Source organism: Ischnura elegans, chromosome 6, assembly GCF_921293095.1.
Source record: "Ischnura elegans chromosome 6, ioIscEleg1.1, whole genome shotgun sequence".
NCBI lineage: Eukaryota > Metazoa > Arthropoda > Insecta > Odonata > Coenagrionidae > Ischnura > Ischnura elegans.
Window position 1 is genome coordinate 24,428,720 of NC_060251.1, and position 15,868 is coordinate 24,444,587.

At 40.3% G+C, this 15,868-nt stretch overlaps 1 protein-coding gene across 3 annotated transcripts in view; it reads left to right on the plus strand.

Annotated features, from left to right (window-relative positions):
• Positions 1-15,868, plus strand: part of LOC124160197 (bifunctional heparan sulfate N-deacetylase/N-sulfotransferase) — a 1,039,810-nt gene that overhangs the window by 690,504 nt on the left and 333,438 nt on the right. For all 3 annotated transcript variants that reach the window (XM_046535973.1, XM_046535975.1, XM_046535974.1), the window contains one exon: positions 3,529-3,598. The gene's annotated coding sequence lies outside the window, so the exon portion shown is untranslated. The remainder of the gene's footprint in view (positions 1-3,528; positions 3,599-15,868) is intronic.

Genomic DNA, 15,868 nt, shown 5'->3' on the forward strand with positions numbered 1-15,868 from the left:
CAAATGAGCCTCGGAATCTCATCGCCCGGGACCCGTCCGCAAAGGGCGGGTGTCGGGCACGGCAGCGAGGTCGGCAAGGTCCTCGGGGTCGTCAACATGCGAAATCCTTGCAGAGACTTATCATCATCAACATCAGTGGCAGCAGCAATGAAGAAAGAAGAAAAGAAGACCAAGAAGATGGAGAAGAAGAAGTCTGCTATAAATGTGGGGACGTGGAATGTGAGGACTATGATGAGGGCGGGAAAGTTAGATAATATCAAAAGGGAAATGGATAAAGGGAGGATAGATATCTTAGGATTATGCGAGGTGAGGTGGAGGGATGGGGGGGACTATTGGAGTGATGGGTATAGGGTTATATATAGTGGAGGGGAAGAAAGCCAGCGAGGGGTAGCTTTAGTATTAAACGGGAAGATGGGTAAGCGTGTGGTAGGTATAGACCAGGTAAGCGATAGGATTCTGGTGGTAGAAATTGAGGCGCGGCCCACCAACCTTGTGGTGGTCCAGGTTTACATGCCCACTAACAATCATAGGGAGGAAGAATTAGACGAGGTGTATGAACAGCTCGAGGAAATAATTAGAGACACACCGGGTAAGAAAAATCTGGTAGTGATGGGGGACTGGAACGCCTCAGTCGGGGAAGGGAGGGATGGAAACGAAATAGGAGATTTTGGTCTAGGAATACGGAACGACAGGGGAGAGAAAGCAGCAGAATTTTGTAGGAGAAACAAATTATTCATCACAAACACGTGGTTCAATCATCATAAAGGGCGAAGGTACACGTGGAAAAGTCCAGGGGATGCGGGGAGATATCAAATAGACTACATTATGGTAAGACAGAGGTTTAGGAACAGTGTGAAAAACTCGCGCAGCTTCCCTGCAGCGGATGCGGATTCGGACCACAATCTAGTGCTCATGAAATGCAACGTAAGATTCAAAAGACTTATGAAAGTTAGGAAGGCGAAGAAATGGAACGTAGAAGCCCTGAAGGGGAGTATGAGGAGAGAATATCAGGAGCTAGTGGACATTAGTATACGGGAGATTGAAAGTACCAAGACGGTAGAGGAAAGATGGGATAATTTAAAAACGGGAATAGTCAAAGCGGCGGAGAAGTCAATTGGTTACGTTGACAGTAGAAGGATAAAGAAGCCGTGGATAACTGAGGCAATGGTAAATGAAATGGAGGAGAGGAGGAAGTGGAAGAACGTGGACACAGAACAGGGCAAAAGAATGTATAGGGAATTGAATAATCGATTACGACGTGAAACTAAGAGGGCAAGGGACGCTTGGTGGAAAAGACAGTGCGAGGAAATGGAAAAGTTCCAGAAGGATGGAGAAGTAGGCGCGTTGTACGCCAAAGTTAAGTCGCTATCGGGCGGCAAAAGAGGACAAGCCATGTCTAAAATTAAGGCTAAAGATGGGAGGATGCTAACCGAGCGAGAAGAGGTACAGGGTAGGTGGAAGGAATACGTGGAGGACCTGTATGACGGAACGAACAGACCAGAGAGATTGACTCTAGAGGAGGAAAGTGCAGTGGAGGAGGATAATCTTGGGCCGGAGATATTAGATTCAGAAATAGAGAGAGCACTCCGTGATATGAAGCCTAGGAAAGCAGTAGGCGTGGACAACATCCCGTGTGAGCTTCTGAAGAATCTAGGGAAGGAAGGTAAGAAAAGGTTTTTCGAACTAGTGCGCAAGATCTATGAGTAGGGATGTTGGCCGGAGGATTTCGTGAAGACGGTTTTAATTCCGCTTCCGAAAAAGAAGAAAGCTGTGGAATGCGGAGATTATAGGACTATCAGCCTAATATCCCATGCGGCTAAAGTAGTGCTGAGGATATTGAACAGACGAATGGAGGCGAGGGCAAACGAGTATTTGGGCGAAGATCAGTTTGGTTTCAGAAAAGGGAAGTCAACTCGTGATGCAATAGCAATAATGAGGGCCCTCGTGGAGAGGAACCTAGAGTATGAGCAGGACGTATATGTGTGTTTCGTGGATTTTGAAAAAGCGTTTGATAGGGTGAACTGGGTAAAGTTAATGGATATTCTCAAGAGAATAGGTGTAGACTGGAGGGATAGACGACTGATTTGTAATCTGTATATGGCCCAGACTGCGCAAGTGAGGATAGCGGACGGAGAATCTGGGTGGGCAAGCATTGGCCGAGGTGTGAGGCAAGGCTGTCCTCTATCGCCACTGCTCTTTAACGTGTATGCTGAAGAGATGGTAAGGGAAGCGTGGGATGAGTTAGAAGCTGGGATAAAAGTGGGAGGAATGATGTTCAAATCAGTGAGATTCGCGGATGACCAGGCGTTGATCAGTCAGTCAGCAAGGGGGCTTCAGGCCCTAGTGGATGCGTTATACGAACGTTGCGAGGAGTTTGGGATGAGGATTAATCACAAGAAAACTAAGGTAATGCGGTTTTGTAAAGCATCACGAGCGAGGAATGTGAGACTCAAGATAAAGGTGGGTGGTGAAAAACTTGAGCAGGTTGAGCAATTCAACTATTTAGGCAGTACGTTAGAGGAAAACGGATACAGTAGTAAGGACATCAGGAAGAGAATAGCATTAGCGAAGGAGGCGTTCATGAGCAGGAAGGAGCTTCTGAGAGGATCGTTGAGTAAGAGTTTAAAGAAAAGGTTGGTGAAGAGTTTGGTTTGGAGTGTAGCTCTCTACGGTGCGGAAACGTGGACTCTGAGGAAAGAAGACGAGAGAAGATTGGAGGCGTTCGAGATGTGGGTATGGAGAAGAATGGAGAGGGTGAAATGGACGGAGAGGAAAAGGAACGACGAAGTGCTGGATATGGTTGGCGAGGAGAGAAAGCTTTTAGATGAGATACGCAGGAGAAAGAAGGTTTGGATGGAGTTAGTGCTTAGCGGTGAGGGGATGTTGAAAATGGTGTTAGAGGGTAGAATGTTGGGGAAACGAGGGAGGGGAAGGAAAAGAATAGGATTTTTAGATAGATTGAAAGAGAGTTGGCCTTACAGTGAATTAAAGAAGGCAGTGCTGGAAGGAAAGGGAGGCTCCCAGATCACCTCTTTAGTACTCCATGGAAACCTACCTTAATCGGTAGAATACTATAATAATAATAATCTAACAGGTAGTTTAGAATAGCCGTTTTATTCTAGCGCAAAATACTGTTGATAAACAAGTATAATTCTAAAATGATTTGAGTGATCCTCGTGGGCTTTTCAGAGAATGTTTAGTGTCCCAGTTTCTCGGTAAGATACGGAGGAGACAGATGGTATGGATGGAGCGAATACTTAGCGGGGAGGGGATGTTGAAAACGGTGTTAGAGGGAAGAATGTTGGGTAAACGAGGGAGAGGTAGGAAGACAATAGGATTTAGTTAGAATGAATGGGAGTAGAACAATCTTATTTATAATGTAAGACTCTGAATTTCTATCTGTTGCTTTCATTCGTGGTAGAAGATTTAATAATTTACATTTGCTTATAGATGTACATATATTTTTATAATATATATACATCTATAAGCAAAATTTTTATATTATATATACATATTTTTTATTTTCAGATTCAACTTCGCGGGATGTTTTATAGCGATTGACTACGAATTTCTACCGGTGATTAGGAAATCTTTTGAGGTATGTAAGAAAATATGATAAAATTTTGTAATGTAGTCACAACTTATTTAATAAGTAGTGTAAAATTATGTGAGGTTTAAAATTCTGAAACAATCATTATTCAGAGGAAAACTCCAGCAACGGACATTTTTCGTCATACTTGAATTCACACCCTAGATTCTATAAACCATTAAGCTATTGAAAATTTCTATGTATAAATAAGGAACCCATTGTGGTATTTAAAAATAGGATTACAAAGTAATGCTAGGATTTTAAGGAGTTTCAATTTCAAATTCTTACGCTGAAGTTGCTATACCATCCAATGCGATTGCCTTAAAGTCCTTTCGTTTATCCATTTGTTTGTTTTTAACGGGTGACATTTATTGATGAAGGATGTTAATGCTAGTTCCTCTCTCCTAAAAGGCGTTATTAAACAAAGATTATTTGCCCGCTCCGTCGAACAAACGCTGAATAAGTCTCGAATCCAATTTAAGTTTCACTTTTGAAAATTAATAATATTTGCTCATTTAGCCATGCAGTCTTAATATACCTATAGAGCAAACCCACATCTCGTGATATTAAAAAAAATATATATATATATATATATATATATAATAAGGGGTCGTGAAGTATAAAGTTTGAATTATAGAACAAACTGCAGAAGTTGCCCTCATCACATAGACGCTGTAGTAGATCTTTATTGGCTTTATTTGCATCCTGAAGAGCGAACGGATGGGTAAATTGAGTTGCTAACACCTCTGGTGTTTTAGCGATTGCATTAAGGTTCCCCAAAATATTTACATGACCTTCCTGGTGGGTACATACATAGGTGTACAAGCCTGAAGTTGGTGATCTGCCATCACCAATAGTCATCAATCCTAAAGGTGCCTTTAAACTGTTTAACATGTTATATAAAACAAGTTACATATAGCGTTTTTTGCGGAAAAGTTACAAATCCGTGTGACATGTTACATATAGCATTGTGTTATAAATCAAAAATTCGTATACAACAAGTTTTTTGCTTCCCTTACGAAGTGCGAAATTAAAAACTTGTTGTATAAACGATATTTCGTTTTATAACACAATGTTACATGTAACATGTTACACGGATATGTAACGTTTTCGTAAAATATATTATATGTAACTTGTTTCATATTACATGTTACACAGTTTAAACGCATCTTAAAATTGGTATAACGCAGCTCTCTACCTCTCTGCTCAATTATCCTTGCTATTAGTCTTTTTACACTTATATAATTTTTCTGCTTTACATCTTTCATAACTTGCTTTATGCATTACATTGGAGGAATACATCTTCCGTTCCTCCCTTCCAACTGTCCTTCAACGATAATTTTCATCGGACCATCGTGCCTCATGATATGGCCGTAAATTGTCCCGACTTTTATCCAAGGTTCTCAAAAGACATATTTGTTCTCTTAATTAGTCATCATCATTAGTCAACAATCCTAAGGTTGATTTGACGCAGCTCTCCATTTCTCTCTCCTATCCACTAACCTTTTTATAGTATTTATTCTCTTTTATAACCTTGGTAACCTGTCCTATGCAACTCATTCGGGGCCGTCCCTTTTCCTTCTTCCCTTCCACTTGTCCCTCTACGATTGATTTCATCATTGAGGCCATCATGTCTCATAATGTGGCCAACTAAGTTGTCCCATCTCCTCCGTTACGATTTTAGAAGACTTCTCTTTCTCCCACTCTTCTTAGCACTTCCTCGTTACTTACACGGTCAATCCATTTTATCTTCATCATTATTCGGTAGCACCACATTTCGAATGCTTCCACTCTTGACTTCTCAGCTGCTGTCAACCTCCAATCCTCGCATCCATAGAGAAACATACTCCATATGTAGCATCTCATGACTTGTTTCCTTACTTCTATGCTTGTATTTTCAGCTGTAAGAGGATTCTTCTTTTTGTAGAAAGCCCTCATCGCCTGCGCTATTCTACCGACTATTTCTTTCTTGCTTCGTCCATCGTTAGTGATTATGCTTCCCAGGTGAGAAAACTTTTTCACCTCTTCAAGCTTATACTTTTCTAGGTTACTCTTAATTTGTAGCATCCATTTTTCACTAACTTGCGCTAGTTTTTTTTACCTACTTTTGGTTTATCTTCCCTGCATTTCTCTTGACCTACCCCAAATAGTTATCTTTTGGTCTTCTTTTCGGAACTTGTCATTCATTTTTTTCCTCATGTTTAATTTATTTTTTATTTTATCTTGCTTGTATATAATTCTTTTCTACGTTTCCCACGTTATTCCTGTACTTTATGATGTGGAGCATCCTCGATATGTTGATGTCGGTAATACACGTTGTTGGTATTTTATTTAATGCATCTCATTTTTTGTTTAAGTTATAAGGAGGAAGAATAAAAAAAATTGAAAATGAGCCTCTGAAGCTTCCGAAGTCGTTAGTGTCGTCATCGTGACTTTTTCTCTCTCTTTGATCGTAACTGGGTCCACGTTCATATCCATATTCGTTCACGGTTATAAGAATTCTTTCAAAAGAAGTAACTGGGAAATGTAGAGAGGGTGAAGATCGTGATATATCTGCTGCACTGAAATTGCAATTCCTTTTTCATGTTCATATTGATCCCACACCTGACGGAATCCATTCTTCTTATCTTTTGTGTGTTTTATTCTTATTGTTAGTCCAATACATGCACTACGCGTATGATTTGCTGATGAATACGCCTTACGTTATGGACGAAGTTATAAAAGGGGTGTGGAAATGATATAATACTGTAGGAATCAAATCACTCATGCTCACGATCGGTAAAATTTACGTGTCTTTTTAAGTCGTAACCATTTCTTCCAAATCGCATGATTTTCCCCTCCATGTTTTTTACTCTACTGATTCCGACGTTATTGTATGCATTTCAGTCGAGTGCGTGATGTGCCGTCCAAATTGTATTCATTGACGCGTAGGTATATGTCTCTCGTTTCGATCATTCCTTCAATCATCGACGTCGAGCTTATCGCTTTGCTATATGGTCGTCGTTTCGCAATTCTCCCGCCTGAGGTCCTTACAGTAGCTTTTGTCCCGAGAGCCGTAACTCACATTCGGGCATTTGCCGTGTGCGCCGCTCAGATTACCCGCGTCAAAATTTCGGGGAGAGAATTGGGTCCGCTCTCTGCGTTCGGAAAACAAAAATATCGCCCACTTATAGGGGCCCGGGGCAGAGGCAAGAGAATTAATGGTTCGCGAAGAGTCAAATTTTGAAGGCTTCCCTCGTTTCATCTCCCAAAAACGAGCGTTATAACACGGGGGATCCCGAATTCGTCTCTATGAATTTTCGTTATTGCATTACCCAAGGAAGAGAGACGACAGAGAGGGTTAGCTTTTTATACGATTCCATCCTCTTTTTATATGCTATATCATCGTCATTGTCGTCGAAAAGAAAATTACGACACGCCAACCGTTCTTCGGATTTTTTTTTCATTTTCGATCCTCCCTCCCGCCCTCTCCCTCTGTTATTTTTTTCCAATAATCGCCGTATAGAGGGCTGTAATCTCTTCTTTTCTCACCCCCTTCCACAGCTTCCCGTATCTTTTTCACATTTCAACCGTCACGGACTCCCTCTGCGGAAATTCCTCCTGCAGCGAACGAAATATGTGCTTCTTTTTTTCTCTCCTTCCCGATTGCCTCCTCCCCCCGTTTATATTTTGTTTGTGACGTGTGCCTTTTTTTCATTTTCCGCCCGTGTTCTTTCGTTTTGGGTTTTGTCTCACTTTACGCGATCTGGGAATAACGATGGGGAATGAATAAAAAATAATCTTTCGGGATGTGTGGAGGATATTGTATTGGGTGGCATAGTGTTAGGGATGGTATCATCGCTTTATCCCTCAACGAGCAGCTCTTTTACTTTCTCAGACTTTTCCATGATGCAATTTGATGTCGTAATTGTAATGAAGTTATCAGATTTTATTTTAATTTTGTACGTACACCGTCGATTTCATGCCAGAGTTCATCAACTGCTGAACAATTTTGTGCGACTGTGGTGACTTCGGGTTATATTATTTCTTTTTTGTGCTACAGGGATAGATTCGACCGCTTTATTTCAATATTTTTCCTTACAATGTTCACATTAATTGTCGCGCTGTAGGCTTGTTGCTGCTGTACCAGTAAACCATATTCACCCCAATCAACCAGCTTACATAACAATACTTATGGAGCGCTGCTCTTTCACGTGTACGCTGAAGAGATGGTAAGGAAAGCGTGGGGTGAGTTAGAAGTTGGAATAAAAGTGGCAGGAATGATGTTCAAAATGTGAGATTCGCGGATGATCAGGCCTGGATTAGCACATCAGCGAGGGGGCTTCAGGCTCTAGTGGATGCGTTATACGAGCGTTGTGAGGAGCATGGGATGAGGATTAATCACAAGAAGACCAAGGTTATGCGGTTTTTTTAAAGCATCACGAGCGAGGAATATGAGACTTAAGATAAAGGTGGGTGGTGAAAAACATGAGCAGGCTGAGCAGCACAACTGTTTAGGCAGTACGTTAGAGGAAAACGGATACAGTAGTAAAGGTATTAGGAAGAGAATTGCTTTAACAAAGGAGGCGTTCCTGAACAGGAAGGAGCTTCTTAGAGTACCGTTATGTAAGAGTTTAAAGAAAAGGTTGGTGAAGAGTTTGATCTGAAGTGTAGCGCTCTACGGTATGGAAACGTGGACATTGAGGAATGAGGACGAGAGAAAATTGGAGGCATTCGAGATGTGGGTGTAGAGAAGGTGCAATGGACGGAGAGGAGGAGAAACGACGAAGTGCTGGATATGGTGGGCGAGGAGAGGCAACTTTTATATGAGATACGGAGGAGACAGAATGTTTGGATGGAGCGAGTACTTAGCGGGGATGGGATGTTGAAAATGGTGTTGGAGGGTAGAATGTTAGGGAAACGAGGGAGGAGTAGGAAAAGAATAGGATTTTTAGATAGGATGAAAGGGAGTAGGCCTTACAGTGAATTGAAAAAGGTAGCGCTGGAAGGAAAGGGAGGCTCCCAGATCACTTCTTGAGTACTCCATGGAAACCTACCTTAATCGGTGGAATACTGTAATGATAATAACGGTTTTTATATTGGAAAAAAGGATAATAAAATAGGTAAAATCGCAATACTTCCACTGGGTTTTATTTTTGACACTACGCGTTTCGTTGCTACAAACAACATTATCCACGATGCACGAAAAAGGATAATGTTTTAGTGGGAAGGAAAGGGATGCTCCCAGATCACTTCATTAGTACTACATGGATACCTACCTTTATCGGCAGAATACTATAATAATAATAATATGGTAATTGGTGTGCTAATCAGGTGGATGTATTTTTACTCGCTATATTTACATGCGTCCAACATTTTATTCCCTTTCGTAAATATGTGTCCCTCTCCCCCGGCCCTCCAACCAATCCCTATTTTCACTCGAGTGCTCTACTCATCGCGAGCGGCGCCGTGCCCGATGGATCGCGATATCTCCTCCACTTGCTCGTCCCCCCCACCGGCTTTTTATAGCTTCCAAAGCCGCGATTCAAATCGCACCAGAGAAACGGATCGTCCATTCCGCCGCGGAATATTTGACCTGCAAGAGAGAGCTTTTGATATTTCCGTCAATCCTCTTCCTCCTCTCACCGATCGTGAAAAAAAATTCGAAAGAGAAAAATAAAAACGCCGCCATTGTTCGCGTGATGGGATTCAATGTAGCTGGTATGTTTCGCGTGCTATTTCAGCTTCCGTCGTGTGGAAGAGTCGAATCAGTCGTTCGAAATTATTTTTTTTTATACTGTTTCGAAATTACATCATATTTGACGTGGGTTAGCGAGAGAGTGGCATGAAAGGTTTCTGTGTTTCGGACGGACGTGTTTGTATGCATGTGAGCGGTGGAGAGATTCACATGCCGACGGCTCCTTTAGTGGACGCTGCAAACTTTTTCTCCGGAGGCTGTTATTTTCGAGCGGTGATTTAGCATTCGCTGATTTTACATCCCTCTCGCATCCCTACGATATGAGAATTCCATTGCAATATTTTTAACGTTTTGTTCGCAGTACATTCGAATTCGCAGTGAATCGTGCTTTGTATTCTGAGTACTAGGAATAATTGGATGGGTGAGGCAGATGCTTTGTGGAGATCCATTATGAGGTATGAAGTGAAACACTTTGCACTTTCCTCATGGAATTTATTAAACTACAGTCGACATGTTTCGCTGCACTGCAGCATTATCAAGACTGAACCAAGAAATCAACCATACAAACCAATACAAAATCTTGACCTCCCTCATCTAATGGGGAAAAAAACCCTCCGAGCACCTGAAATTAGTCACCATCCCCCCTCCCCTACCTCACCCCAGACCAACAGTCAGTTTAAAATTCCCAACCATCCCGCCTTCCACCCCACCTTCCACCCCCACCTTCTCAAATGTTTGCGAGTGTGTAATTTTGTATTTATATTGGTATGGTTGATTTCTTGGTTCAGTCTTGATAATGCTGCAGTGCAGCGAAACATGTCGATTGTAGTGTAATAAATTTTATTTGGAAAGTGCACAGTGTTTCACTTCATATCTTACTAGGAATAAGTTCTTTCTGAACCGAAAGTGTATTCAGAAGATTGAATGGCAAAATGGAGAAACATAGTTCGTTCGTGAAGGCTATGTGAGTTTTTCACCTAGTTAATTCTCACATTTGACATTTAATTAAAACTCAAAACTGGTTCCATCCCCGGAGCTAACATACACTTGAGATCATCAACCGTATGGGAGGCACGAGCAATACTCACTAGCGTAATTCACCGGTAGATCACCAAATTATACTTTATCTTAATTTTATTTTACCAGAAACGTGAGTTTTCTCTCGTAAATTTTAATGAGTAATGGTAAACACTCCTGTCCTGAAACGCCAATAACAATCATCAACCCGAACGGCTTTCAAATCTTTGAAGCAGGCATAATGTTATTCAAATTTAGTTGCTTTGTCAAAAGCACGATTACTTTTGCTTCGTTTATATACTATAATATTATACACTAATAATACTATTGTATTAATGTACCCAGAAGAATCATTCATAGTATGTTATTTATTATGCTTTGAATATAAAAGTGATAACAATTTTTTAAGGTACCCTATGAAATTTATTTAGTCGAGAATCTGATTTTTTTGAAAAAGCTACACATATGTATGACTGTATAATACCTGATTTAATCTATGTGTTAACCGTGGTATGGGTTTGAGATGCCAATAATAAATGACGAAATGGTGCCGTTGAGTAAAAATGAGTTTCCTTTAATACGTAACAATTACCAAAACTACAGATCGAACTTAATTGTTGCGTGCTTTATTGGAAACCTTTGGGCATGCATGGATTTTGTGGGACGTTACTATGTCGGTCATTCCACCTATGATTTATTCGACCGCCAATGATTTCGACATGGCGTTCAAAATTTATCAATCCTTTAGCTGATCCTATAAGGTAATACTTTCATGCTAGCTTTAAAGTAAACAAGTTTTTTTTAGAATTTCGATGATTTCAATATCTTTTTGCCCTAAATATTTACTCGTGCGAATTTATTTGATCGACGGTGACTCAACGGGAGGGTATTATGGTCAAGAATTATTTTCGTTCACAGATTTAACCGCTAATCGTCTCGCATTGGTTTCAAAGTGAGTGGATTTTGTAGGTTGAGACGGTGTGCCGCGTGGGGTTTTAATTTCCACGGCCCTCCCTCATGGCCAGTTTACCTCGAAAGGGTTTGCTCCTCGAATCTCTTGCGAAAATCGCAATGCGGGACTGTTACCTCTCTCTCCACTCCGCTGTGCTTCCATTCCCATCACCTCGTTCCTCTCACATTTCTCTCCGTCCTCTCTCCCTATCTCTACGTACTTTCCTACCTTCATCGAGTCCTCTTTGTTCCCCGCAAAACTTTCATTTTCCCTTTCCACCTATTCCGTACCCTCAGAATGCTCTCTCACCGTCTTTCGACCGGTGGCTAAAGCTATACAGCCACTAGAGCTCTGTATTCGTTGTAGAATTTAGCGTTTGGCTGCGTTGACGGCTAGTTTATTCTGAACGACTACTCAGGCCTTTGATTCAAGTCGTATAATATTATTGCGAAGCATCAAGGCGACACCGTCAGCTTGGCCCTCCCCCGCCAGGAATAATCGAAGGAGGAAGTAGTTATAACACGGCTAAGGATAGGGCACTGCCCTTTGACTCATGCCATGGAAAGCTTTAGCTTTAGTGATTAAAGCGAAAAGTTAAAAAATGATGTAGTTGCCACCGTAAAAATTTAACATTTTTCTCTCATAAACACTTTTTAAATTACAAATTCACCTGCAGAATTTAAATAATTTGCGTAATTAATGTTATTCGCCATTGACATAAACAACGGAGATACAAAGTAACCATAAACAAGCATTGCAGAAAAATTATGTGTCATTATCATATTTGTCCTTATCCTTTTTGTTTATTTACCACAGAATGTGTTTCTGAATTTGCTTGTAGTCTAAATTATTGTGAAGCATTGTGTTATTCCTATATTTTGTAGACCTCATTGTATTCATTTTCATTTCGAGCCCTGACGAAGGATAGTAAATTTCTGCGAAACGTCGGCGAAATTTTTCTTTTTTATTCGTTGTATCGTTGTAAGAATGTAAGACCTACACTCCAAGGGACTCTATTTACGATAAAAATAATATCTAACAGCTGTAGCTATAATTATATTTTAAATAACGGATTATTGAAATGAACCGAATCACTTGACCCGAATCACCGAAATGTCGGATAAAAATTTACATTACAATGTTTTCAGCCTTAGACTTATACTCTGAGAAATGCATTTAATATAAAAATAACAGTAGCATCATATTTGAAAGAACCAATCATCGAAATGAACCAAGTCACATGGCCCGAATCACCACAACGCCGGTGAAAAATGGTATTCCAATTAATTATAGCATCCATCCATCTAAGAAACTGATTTACTATAAAAATAGTAACAGATATAATGATGATTGCGTTTGAATGAACGAATAATTCGAGATGAACCAAATCTCATGACCCGGATCACCGTAACGTCGGTGAAAAATTGTATTCCAATTAATCATAGGATCCATCCATCTAAGAAACTGATTTACCGTAAAAATAGTAACAGATGTAATGATGATTGCGTTTGAATCAACGAATTAATCAAATTGAACCAAATCTCATGATCCGGATCACCGTAACGTCGGTGAAAAATGGTATTCCAATTAATTATAGCTTCCAGCCATCTAAGAAACTGATTTACTATAAAAATAGTAACAGATATAATGATGATTGCGTTTGAATGAACGAATCATTCGAGATGAACCAAATCTCATGATCCGGATCACCGTAACGTCGGTGAAAAATGGTATTCCAATTAATCATAGGATCCATCTATCTAATAAACTGATTTACTATAAAAATAGTAACAGATGTAATGATGATTGCGTTTGAATGAACGAATCGTTCGAACTGACCAAAATCTCATGACCCGGATCACCGAAATGAGTCGAAAGGCCCGCCCCTAACTACCACCGACCGATATGTATAAATGGGCCACCGCGGTCCTGTCCCCGAGCGGCCCACCACCGCTGCCATTCCTCCTACTTAGCCATTGTACGTGGTCCCCTTTGTATTTCCACACGCAGCACTCCGATTGCGTCCAAATGAAAACTCACGGATTCCAATCTCTCTCTCTCTCTTTCCTTTCCCTCGTATTGTCTCTCTTCCTTTCCCTTTTCCTTCCTCTCATCCGTCCCCTCTTCCAATTCCTCTTAACAAATCCCCCCAAACCCAAAATTTCCACTTAATTCCGTGGTACACTCATTTGGCATTTTATAATCCCCCCCTCCCCTTCGTTACTTGCCCTATTTCTCGCCGAGGAAACGCAGTCATGTGTTGCTCTCTCACTGCGGTTTCCACTGGAATTAAATAATGAGGAGAAATGTGGAGGATCGGTCGATCCATGTTGATACACCCCTCCGTATCCAGGCTACCAATTTCCCTTTCCGTCTCCAATGGCAACCCAGCAACGTATCTTCTTCTAATTTTTTTCACCGATGATTTATAGAGGTGATACTTATTCTCTCTTATTTCATGGGTTTAATAAAATTGAAATATTGTTACTATGTCCATATACGTGGAAATTTTACATTAATTAAGTTATACAAAGTAAAATATACCTACACCGATGAATGATTATCATTGATTCTGGAGATTCCCAGTTGAATTGAAAAAATGTTTATAATTCCTTAGAAGTAACATAGTTATTTCTCATTCAGGTTGTATTTTTTTTGTTTCTCTGTTGCTTTCCTTGTATAATATTTGAATTTGAAGGTGTAATTATTACAAATTTTCGCCAATATTATCAACAACATTTTCGCCAACAAATTAGCCATGTAATGTGGCTACAAAAACCTTGTTATGTCCGTTGTTAAAAAAGAACATCGTATTTTCACGAGACGTTCGTACGCGCAAATATTGCTATACTTGAAGGGAAAAAGAAGGCAAATGAGATAATATCTTTAAGTAGGTCTATGCGCAAACCTAGTTTGTTCAATAACCTGGTTTGTTCCCCTTTCTTCTATTTTGTGATTTTAATGCGGATACCTTCCAGTTTGTGACCTAAGCAATTATTTTCTATGTAGTTGTTGGTTTTATGCGTTGATAGGACAATTATATCGTATGTAATGCCGAATCGATTTTGACGTTTTTTATAAATCTATTTTTTTTAAATTTGGCTCGACTGCGTGGATCATAGGTAGCCCGGAATACCTAGTTATCCCGATGCACTTGTTATAGCCATTGATGCAATAAAAGAAAAGGCCTCGGGAGTGAATAACCATGGAGAAAAAAATAGCATGCTAAGATTTGCGGATGACATAGCCATCATAGCAGGACCAGAGAAGGATTTGAAAAATATTCTGGTTAATATGGGTAGGGTAATGGTTAAATATCAGCTTAAAATAAACTCAAAGAAAACCAAGATAATAGCATATTTAGAAGATAAAAGTCAAGACTAATATTAAAATAGGGAAGCAAAAACTGGTAGAGGAAGATGGATTTTGTTATTTGAGAAGCCGGATAACTAGCGACGGGAGAAGCAAGAAAGAAATTATCAGCAGAATTGCCCAAGCGAAGGGAGCATTCCACTCAAAGTGAGACCTACTTACAGCGGGAAATTTAAATATGGAGGTAAAGAGACAATTTACAAGAATATATATTTGGAGTATGCTCCTATACGGAATTGAGGCATGGACTATGACAGCAGCGGAGAAAGCAAGGATAGAGGCCTTCGAAATGTGATGATACCGAATAATGATGAGAATCAAATGTATCGACCGATTTAGTAATTGGGAAGTCCTAGCAAGGGTAGAGGAGAAGAGGAGCCTCATGAAAACCTTAACAAGAAGACGAAACAACCTTATAGGTCGCATATTGAGGCATAATGGCCTGATGAAGACAATCGTCGAGGGGCAAGTGGAAAGCAAGAACGGAAAAGGAAGACCTCGAACAAAATACATGGAACAAGTAAAGAAGGATGTGAAAGAGAAGAAATTCCTAGGTGTGAAAAGATTAGCTGATATAAGAATTGAGTGGAGAGCTGCGTCAAACCAATCTTAGGATTGTTGACCTGTTTGCTGCTTTGTTTTTAAATATTCCATTTGAACTTATGCCTTCTGAATATATTGTTAACCTTGCCACTCGAGACTTAGCCAAGATGATAGGGAAAGTCCACCGACTGCGAGTGATCTTCGTTAGGTCTTCTTGTGCTATGATTGTCTAGGAAGTTCTATCTATTTATCCAGGGCTCAAAATTTTATCTTCGTGTGAGTTAAGGGAAGGCTAGTTCGCCTTTACCACGCTCTCGTCTTTAGTTAATCACCCCATGAACTCCGGGGAATGCAGACAAATGTTAATTTTAGGTGTTTCTCCGCAATCTTTCTCTCGGCCTTCGCCCAAGATCCAATTGTGGCTTGCTCCGGAGGCACATTCCTGTGTTTAATCACCAAGGTGTCACAACCTGGCCACTTGTTTACAGTCAGGTTTCCTCATTATTATTAAACTAGTTCTCAAGTGTAGATCGGTATGGTAAATTTCATATATAATCCATGTAATAAAATAATAAATCATCCCGGCTTGTCCTCCGGTTCACATGGAATCTTCTTCTATATCTATGCATAAGGCCTTTTATTTATCCATTTATTTAACCCACTGCTCTCCCTAACATTGCTAACCCAACATTCTTCCCTCTAACGCGGTTTTCAGCAT